At 49.1% G+C, this 20,865-nt stretch overlaps 1 long non-coding RNA gene across 2 annotated transcripts; it reads left to right on the plus strand.

Annotated features, from left to right (window-relative positions):
• Window positions 1–2,041: 2,041 nt before the first annotated feature.
• Gm40247 lies at window positions 2,042–14,856 on the plus strand. 2 transcript variants are annotated; one of them, XR_868138.1, is made up of 3 exons: window positions 2,042–2,287; window positions 8,546–8,698; window positions 14,353–14,856. It is a non-coding gene; the product is annotated as a predicted gene, 40247 (long non-coding RNA). The 2 variants fall into 2 exon arrangements; XR_868139.1 differs by lacking the exon at window positions 2,042–2,287 and adding an exon at window positions 5,837–6,333.
• Window positions 14,857–20,865: the final 6,009 nt, after the last annotated feature.

Below are 20,865 nucleotides of genomic sequence, written 5' to 3' on the forward strand. Positions count from 1 at the left end.
CTTCATCTTTCCAATAAGTACTAGTTTATATAGACATATACACACATACATTCATAATATACATATACATATACATATATATATGTATATATATGTATATATATGTATTGATTTTCATTGTCCTACGTAATGAATCCAGGACCTTGCCTTAGGCAGGTATTCTACAACTGAGATACATCCTGAGTCACTTTCTAATTTACATTTTTACTTAGAGACAGGGTCTCACTAAATTGTCTAGGCTGACCTTGAACTTACTGTGTACCTTAGGCTGGCCTCAGACACACACACACACACACACACACACACACACACACACACACACAGAGAGAGAGAGAGACAGAGACAGAGACAGAGACAGAGACAGAGACAGAGAGACAGACAGAGATAGAGACAGAGAGAGAGACAGAGAGAGAGACAGACAGAGACAGAGACAGAGAGAGAGACAGAGAGAGAGAGAGAGAGAGAGAGAGAGAGAGAGTTTATGTGCACCATATGCATGCAAGAACCTGCAGAGGCCTGAGAGGATGGGATTTGATCTCACAGAATTGGAGTTACAGGTGGCTGTGAGCTGCTGCATGGGTGTGGCTGTGAGCTGCTGCATGGCTGTGAGCTGCTGTCTGGGTGCTGGAAGCCAAAACTGGGTCTCCTGAAAGAACTGCTCTTAACTGAGGAGCCATCATACCACCCCATGGCGTTTCTGCCCTTCTGCCTCTGCCTCCTGGGTAGCTGGGACCACAAGTCAGTGTCACCACATCTGGCCATACAGGTGTTTCACAAAGCAACGATGAAGTAATGTTTGTGTGTATTAGAACTGGGGGCATTTACTGTAACCAGCTAACAATTCTAACATCTTTCCAACTACGGATCAGCTCCACCAGTGTTTCCTTCCTCACACTAAAATGTCAGGTCTTTGACAGGTTCCACTGTTTTAAGTCACACGATGTGCTCATGTGCATAGTTATGTCAAGGTTAAGTATTTCCTGATTAGGCCTGACCCAGAGGAGAGACTCCTAGGGAGCCACAGAGATGACTGTCTCTGCTTTGTTCCATCTTGCCTCTCTTCCCTATATTATACTCTGCAAGAGGTGTCCAGAAAAGGCTGCAAGGAAGAGAGAATCCAAGGTCAACGTTGAAAAACAAAACTGGATCAAGTTAAATTCTAATACATTTTTGCCCAGTTGTGCATGCTTACAAGCCCAGCAATGGAAGGGCTGAGGCAGGGGAGTTTTGAGTTTGAGGATAGCCTGGGCTACATAGTAAGATCCAGCTTTAAATTTGCTTACAGCAAGACCTATGTGACATCAAGTTGAGTCAGGCCACAAGAAGAGTCAGGACCTCTGTGGTGCTTAGCCACGATACTTAGCATGAAAATCTCTGGATGGCTCTGTGGCATGGCATCTATACCCTGCCTTAATCTTGGCTGTTTTCCCTTAGATAGGGTGTCCTTGGGATCAGCTTTGTAGAGAAGAGGTCTTGGGCAAGCTGAGCCATCTTATTCTGACTCTGTACCTCTCAGGCCCTAAGATTTTAGATCTGAGAATAAATCCTGATTCTGCAGTTGGGACTCCAGGCTTACTCTTCCAGTCCCTTGCCAACATGCTGTCTCCTTGAAGGCCTGGTCTCCTTTTACTCCAGAGGCTCCAGCAGACTCTGCTGTGTCTCCCACCTTCGGTCCCTCCCACCCACCCAGTCCTCCACAGCAGGAGCTGGTCACCTACCTCTCCCAATTCAAGACTCATTTGCTACTCCTGGTTCCTACCCACTACACCCCCTTCTAACTGCCCAGAGGTACCCAGGCCCTTTACCAACTCTGCCCACTGCCTCAACCCAAAGGAGATCTGACATCTGTCTGCCTGGGGAACTCCCCAGGTTGAACAGAGGCAGAGGGATGGTAGCAGGAGAGAAAATAAAAAGAGGGTAGAGATGCCCACCTCCATACCTTCAAAAAGAGTAATCAACAGGAGCCAGTGCTGCCTCTGGAGGAGGGACCAGTGCCCTGGGCCCATGCAATCTGTCTCCATGGTAACCAGACTGGGAGGCCTGCTTAGAGCTGGCTGCTAGGCTGGAGTCTATGCCTCTTTCTGCTGGTTGCTGAGCATCTGAGGGTCCTAGGTCTTCCCTGCCACTCCCCACTCTCTTTGTTTTCTTTCTAGGTTGAGTAATTACCAAGGAACTCTGCTGACAATCCTCAATTTGAAGAATGAGAAGATGCAGGCCTTCCTTGGCATGGTAGCATACTTCCCAGCATACAAGATGCTGGGGGCAAGAGGATTGCCACAAGTTCAAGGTCAATCTGGGTTCCAGAGACAGACCATGGGGGCAGGGAGAGGGGGGGAAGAAGGGGAGAGGGGGAGAAAGGGGGAGAAGGGGAAGGAGGAGGAGGAGGGGGAGGAGGAAGAGGAAGAGGCCAGGTGTGAAGGTCCCTATGTGACCCCAGCACTGGGAGGCAGAAGCAGTAGAATCAGAAGTTCAAGGTCATCTTTGTCTGCATAGCAATCTTTTGATCAGCCTGGGAGATATGAAATTCTATTTTGTTTTTTAAGAAGACTGGGAGAGGGAAGATGGGGAGGAGGAGGGGGTGGAGAAGGAGAAGGAAGATGAGGAGGAGGAAGAGAAGGAGGCAGAGGAAGGCTTCTGTTTTCTGAGTACTTCCAGGTCCTCTCAGTGGTGATGATGGAGCAGTTTGCTGGGCCCTACCATGCTCTGAACTCCTTTCATATATATTATTTTATTCCCTCATCAATCATAGAATTGTCAGAGCTTAGAAGCCTTAGAGACCATCACTGTAGTGATTCCCAAAGTTGATTTAGTAACAAGCTCTGTTTTCTAGGGGCATTTGCTGCAGAGGGTCCATGTATAAACCAAATACAGTTGGTACTATTCTGATGACACCCTTGTCTCTGTCTTCCCTTTGCTTCTAGGGGATGTTCGGTCCTAAGGAAAACCACCTGAAAGCCACAAACTGTCCATACTCTCTTTTTAAAGGTTGCTAATTATTATAGTTAGTTAGTTAGTTAGTTAGTTAGTTAGTTAGCTAGTTAGTTAGTTAGTTAGTTAGCTGATTGGCTGGTTAGTTGGTTAATTAGTTAGTTAGTTATGGTGTATGTGAGTGCACATGCACGCATATGTGAAAGTCAGAGGAGAACTTGTGGGAACCGGTTCCCTCCTCTGCCATGTGGGTCCTGGGGATCTTTGGGTTGTCAGGCTTGGTAGCAATGACCTTTACTGACTGACTCAGCTCTCCAATCCTGCATTTTACGTGGAGGAGAAATGAAGCTGGGAAAATGGATCTTTTTGAAGTCACATAATAAGCTTGGGCTTCCTGGACCCAGCTCCTGACCCACTCTGTGTTTCATGCTGTTCCATTCTGTCCAGGGATATGTGCTTATGTGGAGGGAGCTCTGGGAGCTTCCATCTTGCTGCAGAGGCAGGAACCAGCCCTTCTGTTTACACTATGGCCCAGTCGGGTGCCATATAAAGGGATGTAGATTGAGCTGGTGGGCAAGTGTTGGGGGGAAAACATGGCAGATGCCACTGGTGTGACTGGATGTGTAGTCTCTAGATTCTCTCATGGGGCATCCTTTCAAGATCCATTTAATTTCCCTGTAATTCCAGCACTTGGGAGGCAAACGCTGGAATTACATAGCAAGGCATTGATTAAAAATATTTGTTTCCTAGTGCAGCAAGACTTTCTGTTTGCAAGGATGGATGATAGCTGAGCAATTTCCTAGAGGAAGTGTCCTGGAGACACCATTGACTGCTAGGAAGTCTAGGTTGGCTGGAACTCAGCTCTCTGTACAGCAGGAATCTGTCTCCTCTCGTGTTTTTAATGAGAATGATCCCCACAGGTTCATATATTTGAACGCTTGGTCTCCAGCTGGTGGAACTGTTTGGGAAGGATTAGGAGGTGTGGCCTTGTTGGAGAAGGTGTGTCACTGGGGACAGGCACTGGGGTTTCAAAAGCACAGTCAATTTCAGTTAGTTCTCTATTCCCAGTTAATTCTCTCTCTCTCTCTCTCTCTCTCTCTCTCTCTCTCTCTCTCTCTCTCTCTCTCTCTCATCAGATGTAACCTCTCGGCTACTCCTCTAGTGCTATGCCTGCATACCTGCTGCCATCATGTTAATCATGAGTCTAATCCTCTGCAACCATGAGCCCCAAATTAGATGCTTCTGCTTGTCTTGGTCATGGTGCCCCAGCCCCCAGCAACAGAAAAGTACCTCTGATGGAAATTAGTACCAGGAACGGGGTATTGCTGTGCCAGGGCTGAGCATGATTGGGTAAATGCAAAAGTCTTTGGGAGTTTGGACTAGGAAAGCAGTTGAATGCTGTAAGCAGAGCTGAAAGGGTCACCTTAGTAGGAACTTGGAAGACAGTAGTTCTGAGAGCTATGTGGTTTATGGAAGCTCAGCCCAAGAGATTTCAGGAGGGAAGAATATTAACAACAGGGTTAAGAGACCATTCTTGTGATATAGCCCTTGTCCCTAGAATTTGCCTGAGGCTAAATTGAAGAGTTTTAGACTAATATCATCAACAAAGGATATTTCAAGAGAATCTAATATTGATGGTGTCATGGAGTTATTACGGAATACTTTCATGCAAATCTACAGTGAGAAAGGACAAGCCAGTAAACAGCACTCCACCATGGCTTCTGTGTCAGCTCTTGCCTCCAGGTTTCTGCCATGTTCAAGTTCCTGCCCTGACTTCCCTCAGTGATAGACTGTCACCTGGAAGCATAAGATGAAAAAAAATGCTTTCTTTCTTGGGATGTCTTTGGCCATGGTGTTTCACCACAGTAATAGAAACCCTAACAGAGGCACCCTCTCTCTTCCAGAGAGCTGGACACATCCAGAGAACCAGTCTGGGAGCATCAGAACGGGAGGCTGGTATGCCCTTCATTCCCTCAACAGCGTTCTTGGCTTGCTAGAAGGGTACCTGTACCATTTAGGGACACTCTGGAAGGATTTTCCTTCCAGGCTGACACTATTCCTGTGGGAGAAAGAACTTGAGGTCTCCCTCAACTTGAGGTTGGCTATAGCACCAGGCTAAACTTTAGGTGGCTGAAAGGATAGTGTCGTCATGGGGAAGCTCCTTGTGGTGTGACTCTAGAAGGTTGTGTGTGTCCCATGCAGTTAACACCAGCACTAGCAAAAGCATAGGCAAGACGCTGCCCTCCAGGGCCCCTCTGAGGAAGTCATTGACCACAGCCATGTTGACCCCCAGAAAACCCCACCCCCAGTGATACCTGTTCTTCACCATGTGACTCAGAGTCCGCAGGCAACTCTCTGATTGTTCAGTTCCTGCTCTTGCTTGCCTCTAAACCATAGGCTTTGCTCTTATTGGATGCCTGGGCCATATACACTGCCTAGCAGGAAGTCAGAACATGCTTATTGGATGAATGAACATCAGTACCAAGCCCCTCAGAGCCCATACTTTAGCATGAAGTTTCTGTGAAGCTGTGGGATTTTTTTTTGGTTTGGTTGGTTTTTGCTTTTGTTTTTGATTTCTTGAGCCAGGATCGTGTGTGTAGTTCAGGCTGGCCTCAAACTCACTGTGTTGTTGAGGATCACTTTGGATTCTTGATACCGCCACCTCCATTCTCCAAATGAGTGCTGGGATTAACACACACATGTCTTCATGCTCTCTGTGCTGGGAATAAGACCCAGGGCTTCCCGTGTGCCAGGCAAGCACACTATCATCTGAATCACACTGTGGAGCAAATTTTGGATTAAAGCATAGAAAGTGAGATGGGGTGGCATGGTACCCTTCAAGGAACTGTGGGGAGGGGTGATTGGGGGCAAGGGGCTTGGGTTTTATTCAAAAGGAATACCTAGATCTTTAGTCACTCATTAGGTCTCTAGGGATACAGATTCTGGGGTGAGAAAATAGGAGGTGACCATGCTGAAAAGATGTGGTGACCTGTCCTTCTTTTTCAAATACCTTGGAACCAAGACCAGAGAGACTGAAGTCTCCATTGTAGTTCATGCCTACTGGCCCCCACAGTCTTATATATGGTTATGTGTAAAGTTGTCACCGCAGCCAACTGTAAGCACATGGTCACCATAGCCAGGATGGGACACCTTACAGGTCCTGAGAGAGAGGCAGGAGGCAGAGTCCGGCTTCAGAATCTGCACTCCAGGTGGCTCCACAGGCTGAGGAGTCTGAAGAAAAGCTGCAGTAAAGTTGGGGGTTGGGATGGAGAGAGAGAAGCCCTCCTGGGGTGGCTTTTGGCAGTGACTTCCTAACCTCAGCATCTCGAGGAAGCATCGAGACAGACACTTTGAGAGGAATCGTGGCACCTGGATATTGCACGATGTAATGGAACCAGCCAAGTGGTAAATGTAGCTTTTAAATAGGTTTTGTGTTCTCCATTAACTGCCCTGATGTTGATTAGCCCTGACAGCTAAGAAGGGGCAGTCAGCAACTTTCCCCAGGTTGTGAGGGCTCAGCTGGTCCATTCTACTGGCCAGCATTTCAGGGAGACCCCTATGAGGTAGGGGAGGATGGATTGCCTCTAGGGGTACTCAGGACAGGGAAGGACTCTGGCAGCCCTCTGGTGGACTGGCCCAAGCTCCTGCTCTCTTTCTATCCCTTACCCCGAGGCTTCTCTGAGATGGGGTTGAACATTGGTATCTGCAGGGAGCTGTAGGAGTTAGGCTTCCTTTTGCTGTCTTGGTGTGGAAAAGGACCACATTTGTGATGGAGATACTTGGTCTGGTAACCTTCTGGGAACAGAGCCATCCACTGGAGCCCTGACACCATGAAGGGGTTTGTTGGACTACTCTAGATGCATCTTTGAGCCCAGGGAGCTTGATCCTTAAAAGACAAGGACAGGTGAAATCCCACAGATTATCCAGTTACTTCAAAGGGTTTTCCAAAGCAAGGGTTATGACAAACCTTGAAAGATTCCAGAAATTTGGTAACTCTCATGTCACCTACGTTGATGGAGCAGCTGAGAAGATTAAAGGGGAGAGGCTGGGGCTGTAGCTAATCTAGCGTACTCACAACTCTGAGTGTGATCCCCAACACTGCAGAGCCAGGCATGCCTGTCATCCCAGCACTCAGGATGTGGAGGCAGGAAGATCAGAAATTCAAAGTTGTCTTCAATTACTGATTGAGTTCAAGGCCAGCCAAGGATCTTGAACAGAGAAGAAGCAGAATGAACCTTCTGGCTTGTGGGGAGGGGGGAAGCTCACAGAACGCTATCCAGGCAAAGGGGTAGCTCAAGACTCTTAGCCTCAAGCTGCAGAACCCAGAGGAAGCCAATGGGATGTTCCTTCACTTCCTGTTCTCATGAGACGTCTCAGGATTCCAGTTGGGTCCATAGCACTTGAGAAAGGAGAATCAATCTTTCAGAAAACTTCCTATTGCTGATCTGCCCTTACTCTGCTAGGGGATAGGGGGCCGAGGTGGGGGGGAGTTGTGAAGGCCATAGAAGTTTATATGGAGTAGCTGCTACCTTCTGCATTGTCCCCTCAGCCTCGAAAGCCCCTGCCCCTGCCCTCTGCCCAGGCATCAAGCCCTTTCTCCCTTCCGCTGGGGGAAATCCTTGTGTCAGCACAGCTGAGGAGGTTGCAGAGCAGGTTTTAAACTCTGTTCCCTTTGACAGCAGAGCTCCATCTTCCATCACCCCGCCCTCCCCACCCCCACCCCCACCCCATGCAGCTCTTGCATAAAAGTGCTCATCATGATAGAATCTATGAAATAGAAAGAAGGGGAAATAACCTAAATGTTCAACAATTAGGGGGATGTTTAGTAAATCACGGAGCCTCCATTTGTTAGAACATTACACAGACATTAAAAATGATCATTACGGAGACTGTATAGCGACTGGGGAAAGGTTTATGAGGAGACACTAAGTGGAACCACAATGCAGATGCTACAATTGCTTTGATTGCGTTGAGGGGATATATGTCAGTGTGTCAACAAGGGCCATGAGATAACTCACAGGAGTGAAAGATGGCTTGGCGGGGAGCAGCTGCTCTGTTTAATTTTTTCTCTTTGAAAATGATTTGCTTCTCTGTTCTCTCTCTCTCTCTCTCTCTCTCTCTCTCTCTCTCTCTCTCTCTCTCTCTCTCTCTCCTTCCCTCCCTCTTTCCCTCCCTCCCTCTCAGGATTAGTGTAGAACATGCAGAATATAAGGTCAGAGTTGGATCCAGAGCTCCAGACCTGTTACTACTAACTGTGTGAGCCCAGGCCTGGCCCAGAACAAGTATCCCAAATTTTGCAAAACTGTAAAATTTGGAGGCTGGCAAGATGGCTCAGTAGGTGTGTTGGATAGTTTAATGTCAACCTGACAGGAGCTAAAGTCATCTGAGAGGAAAGAACCGCAATTGAGAAAGTGCCTCCATAAGATCAGGCTGTAGGCAGGCTTGAAAAGCATTTTCCTAATTAGAAGCTGACAGGGGAGTGGCCAGCCCATTGTGGGTGGTGCCATTCCTGGGCTGGCAGTCCTGGGTTCTATAAGAAAGCGGGCTGAGGGAGCCACAGAGAACAAGCCAGCGAGCAGCATCTCTCCACAGCCTCTGCATCCGCTCCTGCCTCCAGGTTCCTGACCTGCTTCAGTTCCTGTCCCAACTTCCCTTGACAATGATGTGGAGGTGTGAGCTGGATAAACCAAGTCACGTTGGTCACACTGTTTCATCACAGCCATAGAAACCCCAACTAAGACAGCAGGGAAAAGTGCTGCCGCCTGATGACGTGAGTTCAATTTCTGGGCTCTACGTGATGGAAGGAGGGAAGCAAGCTCTCCCTGCTTGTCCTCTGATCACCACGCGCACACATTAGTACACATGAGACCTCCAACTGAAAAAGGAATTAATGCAATCATGCATTGAAGATAAACTCAACACAGTATATGCACATGCGTTTTTTTGTGTGTTGTATATAGGTGTGTACACAGGTATGAGTGTGTGTGGGGGTGTGTTTGTATATGTTGTATTTGGATGTGGGCACAGGTATGAGTGTGTATGTATATGTTGTATATAGGTGTGTACACAGGTATGAGTATGTGTGTGTGTTTGTGTGTGTACACAAATATGGAAGGGCTGAGGTCATTGAATCTTCTTCTTCAGTCGGTATCCACTTATTCTTTTTAAATTGAGGTACTTTTTTTTTTTTTCAAAACAAAAATCATACCTTCAGGGCTGGAAAGATGGCTCTGTGATTAAGAGCACTCACTGGCTGCTCTTTCAAAGGACCTAGGTTCATTTCTCAGCACCCTCATGGTTATTCATGACTGTAATTCCAATCTCAGGGGATCTGGTGCCCTCTTTTGGTCCACAAAGGAACAAGGCCGACAGATGGTGTACATACATACATCCAGACAAAACACTCATACATATATACATATACATCATATACATCATATACATATACATAAATATATTTTAAAAATCATATTTTCATTTCTTTTGTGGGAATGCAGGCATGCATGCCATGGTAGTTGAGTAGAGCCCAGAAGAATATTTGTGAGACCCCTCAGTGAGGCCATCAGACTCGGTGACACATGCTTTCACTCACTGAACCATCTTGCCAGCCCTTTACATTATGTTTTTAGTTCAGGTCTCCCCTTGAACTTGGAGCTCATCAATTCTACCAGGCTGGCTAGCCACCGAGCCCCAGGGATCCACCTGTCTGTGCTCTGGGCCTGCAGCACTGGGGATATAGACCCAGGGAGTCTTTCACAGGGGGCTGGGCAATCTAACCTCAGGCCCTTATGCTTGCCTAGGCCCTTGCCCCAGTCCCCTCTGTAATCCACTTGTGGGTGCTGTGTGGTTGAACTCTGTGTTCTACAGTAAAGCAAGGCTCAGTGCTTAGTGTGGGTATGGGACTGAACCAGGCGCTGCTCTCTGTGATCCTGCACCACCAGTCTGCCCACGCACGGCTGTGTCTCTGGTCAGATGATGGCTGGTGTTCTCCCTGCCTGATTCCACTCCTCCATCAAACTACATTTACATCTCCAGATTCGACAGGTTCTTCATCAGTGAGAGATTAAAAAAAAAAGTAATGCCACTTGAGTTTCTGGATGCGAGGAAGAGAGGGAATTAGAACAAGTTCTGAGCTCCGAGCAGAGGAGGTGGGTGACACACCAGCCCTGACTGAGTCACGATCCCGGTCAGCATCAGCAAGACCTGCTGTATACTGGGCAGAGAAGGGACATGTGAAGTATCCGTGCCTGAGCATGGAAACCGGGACTGATGCTGATGTCATGGGAACCAGGACTGATGCTGATGTCATGGGAACCAGGACTGATGCTGATGTCATGGGAACCAGGACTGATGCTGATGTCATGGGAACCAGGACTGATGCTGATGTCATGGGAACCAGGACTGATGCTGATGTCATGGGAACCGGGACTGATGCTGATGTCATGGGAACCGGGACTGATGCTGATGTCATGGGATCCGGGACTGATGCTGATGTCATGGGAACCAGGACTGATGCTGATGTCACTTGCTGAGATAATTTGTAAAGTGTAGACATGACTACATTAGTTTTGTAGACTTCCCCCAAAATGATAGTGATCAGCAGGGTGTCTCCAACAGGAAGCTATCTGTGATGGCTCCATTTCTGACCCAACCTTGTGCTTCCTCTATTTACCTATCTCTATGTTTCTCTGTGTTCAGATAGTCTCCCTTTCTCACCAGACCCTTCCTCCCTCTCCCTCTCTCTCCCTGCCCCCTTTCCTGACTCTCCCTCCCTCTCCCTCCCTACCTCTTTCTTCCTCTCTTCTCCTTTCCTTCTTCATTCCCTCTCCCTCCCTCTCTTCCTTCACCCTCTCTCCCCCTCCAGCCCTTCCTTACTCTCCCTCCCTCTTTTCCTTCATTCCCTCCTTCCCTCCTTCCCTTCAATCTGTTTTTCCTTGTGAGAAAAAAAAAACCACTACATAATTTTCTTTAAAAATTAATCGATTCTATGTTACAAAATACATCTAAAATATTCAAGAGGGGGAAAAAGTTTCTCTTCAAAGTAGCTTGGTTAGAACTCTTTCTGCCAGCATAATCGAGTTAATGAGCACCCCTTTAGAATTTAATGCAAAGTAACTTTCACAGTGGTGGGGAGCTTCAAAGATGGGTGAAGAGATAACTAAAGATCTTGGTTCCCCTTGGCAACCAAGGTAAACTTCCACCCCATTGGGTGAAACTCATCAAGGTTGGGATGGAGTACAGTGGCAGCTTGCAGCTACAAGGAGAAAGATAAAGGGAGAGAGAGGTGACTTTAGGGATAGATTTCGAATGTAGCAGAGGTGCTCAGAGCAGTCTATGTAGCTCAGTGTAAGCTGATCTGTAGTGACCAAAGGCAGGAAGGACCCCAATTCTGTTGGATCCAAAGCATGCAAGGAACGCTGTTAGCAAAGCCCATCCAGGAGTCCCCAGAGCAGCCAACAACAAGAGGCAGGCCTCTGCTTAGTCCCCAAATCCAGAGCCCAAGGCTGGAGTACAGCCAACTCAGACAGTCTGCTAGCATGGAGACACGGCTGATGAACCCCCGACCCTTCCGTCTGAGCCCTGAAGATGCTTTCTACCTGTTACCATTTCAATCCCCTTTCTCTCCATCTGAAACGCCCTCATCCAGGCTCTTCTTCATGTCTCCCTGAACGATTGCAGCAGCTTCTACGAAGACCAGAAGGGTCCTCCCTCCCTACGCTCCAGACTACCCATGCCATTCCTGTCAAATCCTCTTCAGAGGGACCAAGGACAGAGTTGAGAAACACAAACTCACTAGTGCTGAGCACAGGCTGTTCACTGTCCTCTTCCAGTCCGTCCCCTTTCCCATGCCCTCCATCACCCTGTACCCCATTCCTAACAGCCCACTGCCCTCTGGCATCTCGTCAACAGCCGGCTTTCTCTCCAGATTAATCATTTTGTTGGCAGAACCTGTTTCTCTCTTCAATCCTTTTCCAGCTACCCCCACGGACTTCAGGCTTGGGGAGCATCATTCCCTCCTCTCTCTGACCTTTGTCTCAGCTGGTTGCCTTGTCATGAGTACCCCTAAGCTCTCAGACCCCAGCTCTGTTAGTTCCGAACACCTTGCTTTCCAGTCCTTGGAGCGCCTGTCCTGTTTTTGTCTTAGGTTCCTAATGCCAGGACTGTATCTTGGCTCTTACAGTGGCCAGGCTGGTAATACAGTACCTGGAACATGATAGGCAGGCACCAAATGTTTGTTGAATAAATAAATGAACAAGATTTCCAAGTAGAAATTAATTATAGACAAGGTTGAGAGTGAGCGGGGAGTGCACGACTCCCCAGACACCGAGTTTGCTCAAGTCTTTCTTCAAATAAAATTTTCTCCTAATTTTAATATTCAGTCAGGGAGTTAATGTCACCAATATTCGTGAAATTGGATGCTTTCAAGACAAGAGAAATAGCACACATGTGCAAATAGCAAGGAGAGGAGAAACTGTGAATGGAGAGGAGAGGAGAGGAGAGGAGAGGAGAGGAGAGGAGAGGAGAGGAGAGGAGAGGAGAGAGAGAGAGAGAGAGAGAGAGAGAGAGAGAGAGATCTAGTTTGTTTTTCTGCTTTCCTGTTGCTGGAATAAACACCCTGGGGAAGAACAGGGTTTGCTTGTTTCACACGTCCCGATCACAGCCTGTCACTGAGGGACATTAGGGCATGAACTCAAGCAGGAGCAGAGGCAGAAACTGTGGGCGAAAATTCCTCACTGGCTTGTTCTGTTTGGCTCATGCTCAACCCTCTTTCTTATATAACCCAGGGTCACCTGCCCAAGGGTGGCCCCACCGTGGGCTGGGACTTCCCGAATGAATTAATAACAAAACCTGCCCCACAGACATGGACACAGGTCAATCTGATGGGGCAATCCCCTAATTGAGGCAATCCCTCACATAACTGCCCTGTGTCAAGTTGATAGTGTCAGCTAATTAGGAAAGGGGGGCAGGGGGAGACTCTATCGAGCATAGTGCCAAGGAAAATGGCAGGGTCTGGCTGCAGTCAGGAACTCCCTGCCCTGAGCTGATGACCAGGCTGTTACTCATATAGCAGGACTGCTGTTGTTACTCATACACCAGGGCTGGGGACCACCACAAGGAGAATGTTCTAGAGCCCCAGCCCTGATCAGTGAGGTTGAAGAGCATCTTTTGTGCAGCCTCAGTCCTTGACCCACATCAGCTTTGGTCTTCCATTCTGGCTCCTTGCCTCCTAAATCTTTGTTTGTTTTTTTAGAAGTCCTCTAGGTTGTAAGCTTACCCCACTGCTCTTACTGATGGATGTTTGGGGGTGGGGGATTAGATATGTCTCTCTTATCCTGTTGGATCCTTGCCATTGGGGTCCTGAGCCTTGCAAAGATGAAGGAAGTTTGTGGCTGTAGTAAAGAATGAGAATGGAAGATTGGGCCCGAATGAGTATCTGTCTATGCCAAGCTAACCTACTGGCAGGGAGGTCTTTTCAGAAGGCATCCCTGAGAGCAATGGGTAATACCTTGCTAGGTACCGACCGGAAGACTCTAGGAGAAGTGTGTGTGAGCCAGCAGATCTTGAGAGAACACTGCCATGGGATTCATCAAGGAACCAAACATCAACCAACCCCACCTGGACATCTCCAGCTCAGCCCAGGAAGAGGCACTGCAAACTTCAGTGAAAGTTCTTCTGCAAGCATAGAGGCAGAGGGATGGCCAGGGTTGCAATCAGCCAGAATAACCCAAAAGGAGATACCAGTCTCCACATGTGACCAGAGGGCTCAAATGGAATAGGGGCAACCAAGAGCAAAGAGATGAGTTGGTCCCAGGGTGGGGGTATCTGGGAGACCTGGGGCTGCCTCCAGACAAGCTGCAGGTCCCCTCAAGTCCTATGATTCTAAGGCTAGCACCAAAGTGATGGACAACTTCTCAAAGCTGGAGACTTAACGCTTGGAGATGTCATGACTCTGGACAGCTTGGAAGCTAATGAGGGGGGCTCTGGAGATTTGTTTGAGAAGAATAAAAAAGGGGTAGTGAGGCAAGTGATCAGGGGCCAGGAGACAAGAATCCTGGGTGCATGAGGAGCCTGGCTGAGGAGGTGGGCAGGAAGGAAGACAGGCAGCTGTAGCATGGCTGAAGCATCCTGTCCTCTCTTACTGATTGGTTGATTGATTGGCTGACTGGTTGATTGAGGGCTAGCGTCTTGCAACATATCCCAGGCTAGCGTGGAACTTGCCAGTTTCCTACCCCAGCTTTCCAAATGTCAGTGCGATTCCAGTTGCTCTAAAACAGTGGTTCTCTGCCTTCCTATGACCCTTTAATCCAATTCCTCACATTGTGGTGGCCTCCAAGCATAAAATTATTTCATTGCCACCTCATAACTAATTTTGCTAGTGTTATGATTTGTAATGTAAATATCTGTCTTTTCCAATGGTCTCAGGTGACCCGTGTCAAAGAGTCGTCTGACCCCTGTTTGAGAACTGCTGCTTTAGCGGCTATATGTTTCTATTGGGACAGAAGGTATGTTTCATCTCTGGCCTTGCCCCCCAAGAAAGGAGACTCAACATGCCGTGCAGCCCAACATCCCACAACTTACTTGGAAGGGCATTCTGGACTGTCATCTGAAAATAGGGACCTTGGATCCAGGGGTCCGTGAAGGCAGCGGGATCTCTCCACGTCTTTTGAACTGCTGACAGCATCTCTTGGAACGCACCAGAAGCAGCATTTACCTGTGATCAGGCTGCGCGAGGCTGATCACTCTGTGGCAGGTTCCTTTGCTCTGGGTTGGCACCGCTGCAACTCAGGGCAACAATGCGCCCGCTCTCATGCTGATCGGGAGCACTGATTGCCAGCTATTGATGTCTTTGATGAATAAAAAATGGGAAGCCAAATTAATTATTTCTTATGAAATGCAGATTGTTTGGTAGACAAATATCTTTCAGATCTTGGGGCCCATCAGGGATGATCATAACATTAACCCTTGGTAATTGAGGAGGTCGAGGCTGACAGAGTTAGGGGAGGCGTCAAGAGTCTAATTCCATATGGTGGGACTGTCAGACTTAGCTTACTGTCTCTGTTCCTGGATGTCTTCGTGCCTTCCCTGCCTCTGCAGATGTTGCTGGTCCCATCTGGTCTCTGGCCTCCCTGACCTTGTGGTCTCTCCTCCTCGCTCTGGGTCTCCTTTCCCATCCTGCTTCTGTTTCTTGAGCTCCCTGACATGACATCAGCACCTCTCTGGTGGCCTTGGTGTGACCTAGCTTCTCTTGTGTCATGTCCTTTCTTTGATGTTCTCTCTCTTTCTCCCCTACCTCCCATCCTTCCTCCCGGGGTAACTGATGATTCTAGGATACTTTCAGCTTCTCCCAGGTCATTGGTGATAAGAATTTTGTTTAATTACTTCGCCTCGTTGTATGGCTGCACTGCTATCAAGATTGCCATGTCTGAAGACTTCTCGCCTCTCCTGCCCTTTGCTCTATCAGACAGGAAACTTTAGGAGTTAAGGGGCTGTCCACTCACTCCCAAGTTCTCCATGTCTACTCGGCTGGCTGGGCTGTCCCTAGGGTCTCTTCTCTACTATTCTTTCAACTATCCATATTTCTGCACCTCTATGTCTCTCATGGCTACTTACTATCTCTTCCTGGCTCCCTCTCTGTCTACTGTCTCTTTCTCCCTGTCACATCTATTACCCTTCCTTGTGAGCTCTGTCTGTCCCAGCCCTGTCTTCCATAATCTCCATCTCTCTTCTCTTTCTGCAATATGAGCTGGGGCTGAAGGTCATCACAGAGGCCAGGCTACCCCCAGACCTTGTCCAATACACTGTGTCATGTTGAATCTTCCTTTACGCCTTTTCAATGAGAACTACAAAGCTTGGAAGTGAACAATATTGCCTCCTGGGTAGGAGAAATCACCTCTGAGTTGCTTGGATGCTTTCCACTTCCCATCCAATGATTAAGGGCAGTAAGAAACAACCCAGGACAGCAGCTGCTACTGACCCACTCCTAGCCAGGTGGAAGGGTGGAGCCTACTTTCTTGCCCTCCTTGTGGTTGAGTTGGAGAGAAATGAAGCTACCCCTAGATAGTCTGGTTTTAGTCAAGTAGCCTATAAAGTGTCCAAGCTCTGGGAAGGGCTTAGCCTATGGGATTTGAGCATCTATACAATCAAATCAGAGACTGTGGTTTGGAGTCACACAGGCAGGATTCAAAGGCCAGTTTAGCCACCGACCTTAAGTCTCTGCTGTGGTGAGAATTCTAGAATTTCAGTTTCTTTAAATAACACAGAAATATTATATGAATATGTTTTCATTTTAATCCCAGGTGTGGGGATACAGGGCTGCTTCGGGTTGTCCTCAGCAGCTGTGATTTGCCTCATGCTCTGGCAAAGGTGTGGCTTTGCCAGCTGTAGATAGTTTCTGTGATTTTGTGACATTTGGAATTCTGGTAACTTTTCAGAGGGTATATAAATGCTAGAGGCCCCAAGAGGCAGAGTAGGTGGTTGGTTGTTGGTTGTTCAGGGAGGGAGGGAGGGAGGGAGGGAGGGAGGGAGGGAGGGGTTGGTTGTAGTTTGTTAGTGGTTGTACTCAAAGAAGAAACAAGAAGGAAGAAATTGTATTTGGAGATATCTCTCTCCCCTCTATCCTTTCTCTCCAGTCTAGTAATGGGGTGAAGCAGGGAGGATAAAAGGTGGAAAGAAGAACCCATAAAATAGCAAACCCAGCTACACTCTGCCTTCTTCACACAGGGTGATGAGTGGATTATGGTCACCCATGAAAGGCATGACGTGCAGCCATCAAAACTCAGCCAAGGGCCGCACGAGCCATGGGAGGCAGAGGACATATACGGGAGTTCTTCTGCACAGGAAGAGGTGTGGGTGTCTACTAATGGCAGCTTTGAGCCCCTTGATCCAAAACCATCCAAGGGGAAGCATTCCAAAGGACCGTGACTTTGCTTTGCCATTGGCTCCTGTTTCCTGCCTCAGGCCTGACTCTGCAAACCTCCCAGACAGATAGCATTCTTCTAGGACTCCAGGGACAAACACACCCAGCCTCTCTCTTCACCCGTCTTTAGCCCCCCCCCCCCCTTCCTTCCTAGGCAAGATACGTTTCCTGGCATATCACCCCAAAGCATCTTGCTTTCACACATGCCTGTTGGCTTTAGCAAGGGGCTTCGTGACCCCAGAGAAGCTCTCCGCTGCTGGCCCCCCAGGTGGCCCTTCTGCATGTGCCTTCTGGACAGCTCCTTCAGGATTCTCCCCACCCCCCACTCCTTCAACAAAGTACAGGATGGGGAAGATGCCAGAGAATTTGCATCTCAGAGCCAAGTACTCACTTGAAAATATCTCCAAGGCCTTTTCCAATTTCCTGGAAATTGATGAGTGTTTCCAGGACTCAGATTTTGTGACTAGGCAATGCCTGGCCCCTGCCTGGGCCTCCCTTCCCCCTCTTAGGCCTGCCAACCCCGCACTACTGCCTGCAGGAAGCCAGTCCACCTACAGGAGGCTCTTCTCCCTATCCTGAGCAGGGAGGAGGGCAGGGTCCCTCTCTTGCCTCGTCGCTGTGGTCCTAGCAATCTTGGCACCTGCAGATGCTGGTGGAGCTGGAGGGAGGTGTGACTTGTTTCCCAGCCTACCCACATGACTTACCACCTGCCTTCAAGTTTCTCTCCCCATCCTTACATAATCCTGACTCCAGGATTAAAAATACTCTGCCGAGTACCCATCCATCTGTCATAGTCCCTCTCTAAATATATATGTGTAGTTATACATACATGATCTTATTTTTAAGACGCTTTAGAAGGAGTACTGCTATCGCTCGTGCCGTTGAGAGCGGGCTTCCGAGTCAGGGCTGGCTTCCTGCAGAACAGCAGCCCTGGGGGAGTGAGACTTCCCGTACCTCGAGGATTGCAGTCTGTTTTGTGTAGGTTTGCCTTAGTCAGGGGATGAGTCCTGGGTACCACCCAGATCCATCTCAGAACAGCCAGGGCTGGCCTTCCACGAGAAGCACAGCCCCTGGGCTGAAACTTAAGGCATGAACCCAGCTTCCACCCCCACTGTGAACCCTGACTTCTTGTGCAGCTCTGGTCTCTATGTGTCCTCCCTGGCCTGAAGTAAGAAAGAGGAATGGGACTTATTCCTGGTTTCATCATCATATTCAACCAAGTGTCCTTGAGACCTGGAGGGGTCAAACCTCTTCACTCACACTCTGCATGTACACAGTGGGGAATTGAGATGACTGTATGAAGGAGTGCAGCGAGAGAGGGAGACCAGGTACATGACAGCTAGACTTTAGTGTACCCATCTGTACAATGGGCATGACCTTTAAGACCATGGGAGCCAGCACAGCGCCCAGGGAGTGAAATGACCTGCTGGGAGCATAGGTAGGGGAGGGCAGACTGGATGAAAGCCTAGGGTGCTGCTGAGAGAAAGGCGGTGGTGTAGGTTGTCTCCAGGTGACCCCTGCCTCCTGGATGATACTGTCTCTGTGTGGCTCTATTGTCAGCCTTGAATCTCCCATCCACTGGGCATATATCATAGAAGTGTTCTATCTGGGGCTCAGGCTGAGGGTGCAGGCTGGACTCCAGCATCACACATACCAGTAGAAAAGGGGAATAAAGGTGCGAAGGGCATAGGCTGAACCTTCTGCCCTAGGCATGGCATTTGGCTTCAATTCCTTCCAGCTTCCCTCAAGGCCAGAATCCTGCACTCTTTCCCCAGCCTATATGTGGCTGGACAGAGACCTGGGTGAACAAGCCAGGACCTCCCAACTTAAGGGGGGGACACTTTCATGATTCAGTTTCCTCATTTATAGGATGAAGCAAATGAGTGTCTACCAAAGAGGAGACATGAGCTAATTCTAAAAAAGGGGGGGGGGGCATCTGCAAAGGACCATGGGGGCTGCTAGAGGCTGGAGGCAGTGCTCAATGCTGAGCCCTTTCCCCACTTTCTGACCAACTCCGTCTAGAGTCCTTGGGACAGGCACCACCCCTTGCCTCCTTGCTGCTGCTCCTCTGGCTCCTGGCCCATACCTGCTTTTCTGATGCAGGCAGCTGTTTTCTCTCAGAGCTGTCTTTTGTGGGTGCTCACCAGAGCACTTGTTACATGCCCCTGCCCTCCTCCCCCGCACTCTCTGCTCGCTCAAGTGGAATCCTGCACTGGTAATTGTACTGCTTGGCAAGCCGGGCTTGCTGTACTTCTTGTTGTTTGTTTTTGAGGCAGAGTCTCTCTATGCAGCCCAGGCTGCCTTCCAACTCACACACCTCCCACCTCCACTCACCTGGCCTCTCCTTCCCTTTCTACCGCAAAACACTGGGCTGTGGGTGTCCCTCCCCTACTCCAGAGATGAGAGACATAGGCAGAGCACATCCTCAGCATGGGGCCAGGTGAAGGAACCATCTGCAGGTGATTGCAGTCGCAGCATCTTGGGGCTGACCCTGGCTTTTGTGGCTTGAAAACTTGATGGTAGTTTCCTATCTGTCACCATCCTGGCCTCCCATGCCTGGAGCATCCGCTCGTGGGCTGCAAACTGAGAAGCCAACAGGAGCCATGGCAGTTCCATTTTTGGATGAAAATGGTGACCGAGCTGTGTGTCTCTTTCTTCCAATCCTGTGGCCCTCAGAGTAGGAGGATAATTACCAGGGCAGGATTCCACTTGAGTGAGCAGGGAGTGAGGGGGAGGAGGGAGAGGAGGGTAGGGGCTGTGCCTGGCATGTGTCAAACTTAGTTCTGAGCAGAGAGACACTTGCTGGGCTGTCGCACGGCCCAAGAAGATGCTAGCTGCCCACACAGGGTGGTCTGGGCTCCATGGGAAGATCTGGAAGGAAGCAGCAGAAGGGAGGGAAAACACTTTTTTGATGCCCCGTCTGTATCATCCGCAGACTGTTATATAATCAATAAAATATCAGTACCAGGGACTGGGAACGGCCTTGAGTCCCGTGGAAGGGCCAGCTTCAGTGGTGGGGACTGCACTGTGATTGTTTCTGCTGGACAGGGTGGGATGGCTTTCAGGAAACTTGGCATGGATGTATGGAAAGCAGCCAACTTGTACTTCAGCAGCATGGCCACCACTGCTCTTGCTTAGTCGCCCTCCTTCCACTTCTCTGCCTCTGCCACCAGAGCGTGGAGTCCTAAAAGGCCTGTTTTGAGTTCAACCTTGCTTATGCCCTTTGTTCCGGGGTGGGACTCTCAGAGTGATTGTCTAATATGCTCACAGATGCACTCATAAGCTCATACATGCAGGTGCACGCACATTGCATATTCCATTGCAGAAACAGCAGCACCGAAGGCCACCTGTCCCCAGCTCAACTTCTGAAATTCACAGCTTCTCTGCACGCCCCTCTCCCTGTTGGAGATGAGAGGACTTGGCAGCAGTGTCTCTTTGTCTCTGACTTTTCCTCCCCCAGCCTCTGGCTGGCTCACCACTCCCTGTTGCTTGCAGCATCTGCACCCAGACACAGGAGGTGTACAGGGCAGCCCTACGCTTCCTCTCTCCTTCAGATGCAAGACCTAGGTAGGGGTGGATCAGTGAGAAGCGGCAGGGCACGGGTGGTCCAGCTCAGAAACTTGACAGACAGCCTTGGTTCATATGATGTCTAATGATTGTCTAATGTGCTCCCAGCTGTGCATCCACAAGCTCAATGCTCAGATACTCAGGCGAATGCGCAAACGATATCCCATTGCATGCACAGCTATGCCACTGTACAGGAGGCTGCCTGTCCCCGGCTGAACCCAGCAAGAGCCCAGGTGGTAAGGTTGGCTACCACACCCAGGCAGCCACCCTGAACTGCATCTGAATGTACACGTGGGTGTGCTTTCTTGGTTTCACACGTGAGCAAAGGTGTCCCAAGAATTCTTGGAGTTTCAGCCACCATGCTAGGCTGGGGCCCCAGCTCAGTGGAAGAAGAGAGCTTCCCCAGCATGCTCAAGGGCATGACTTCCATTGATAGAACCTCAAAAGAGACA

This window comes from Mus musculus, chromosome 4, assembly GCF_000001635.26.
Source record: "Mus musculus strain C57BL/6J chromosome 4, GRCm38.p6 C57BL/6J".
Taxonomy (NCBI): domain Eukaryota; kingdom Metazoa; phylum Chordata; class Mammalia; order Rodentia; family Muridae; genus Mus; species Mus musculus.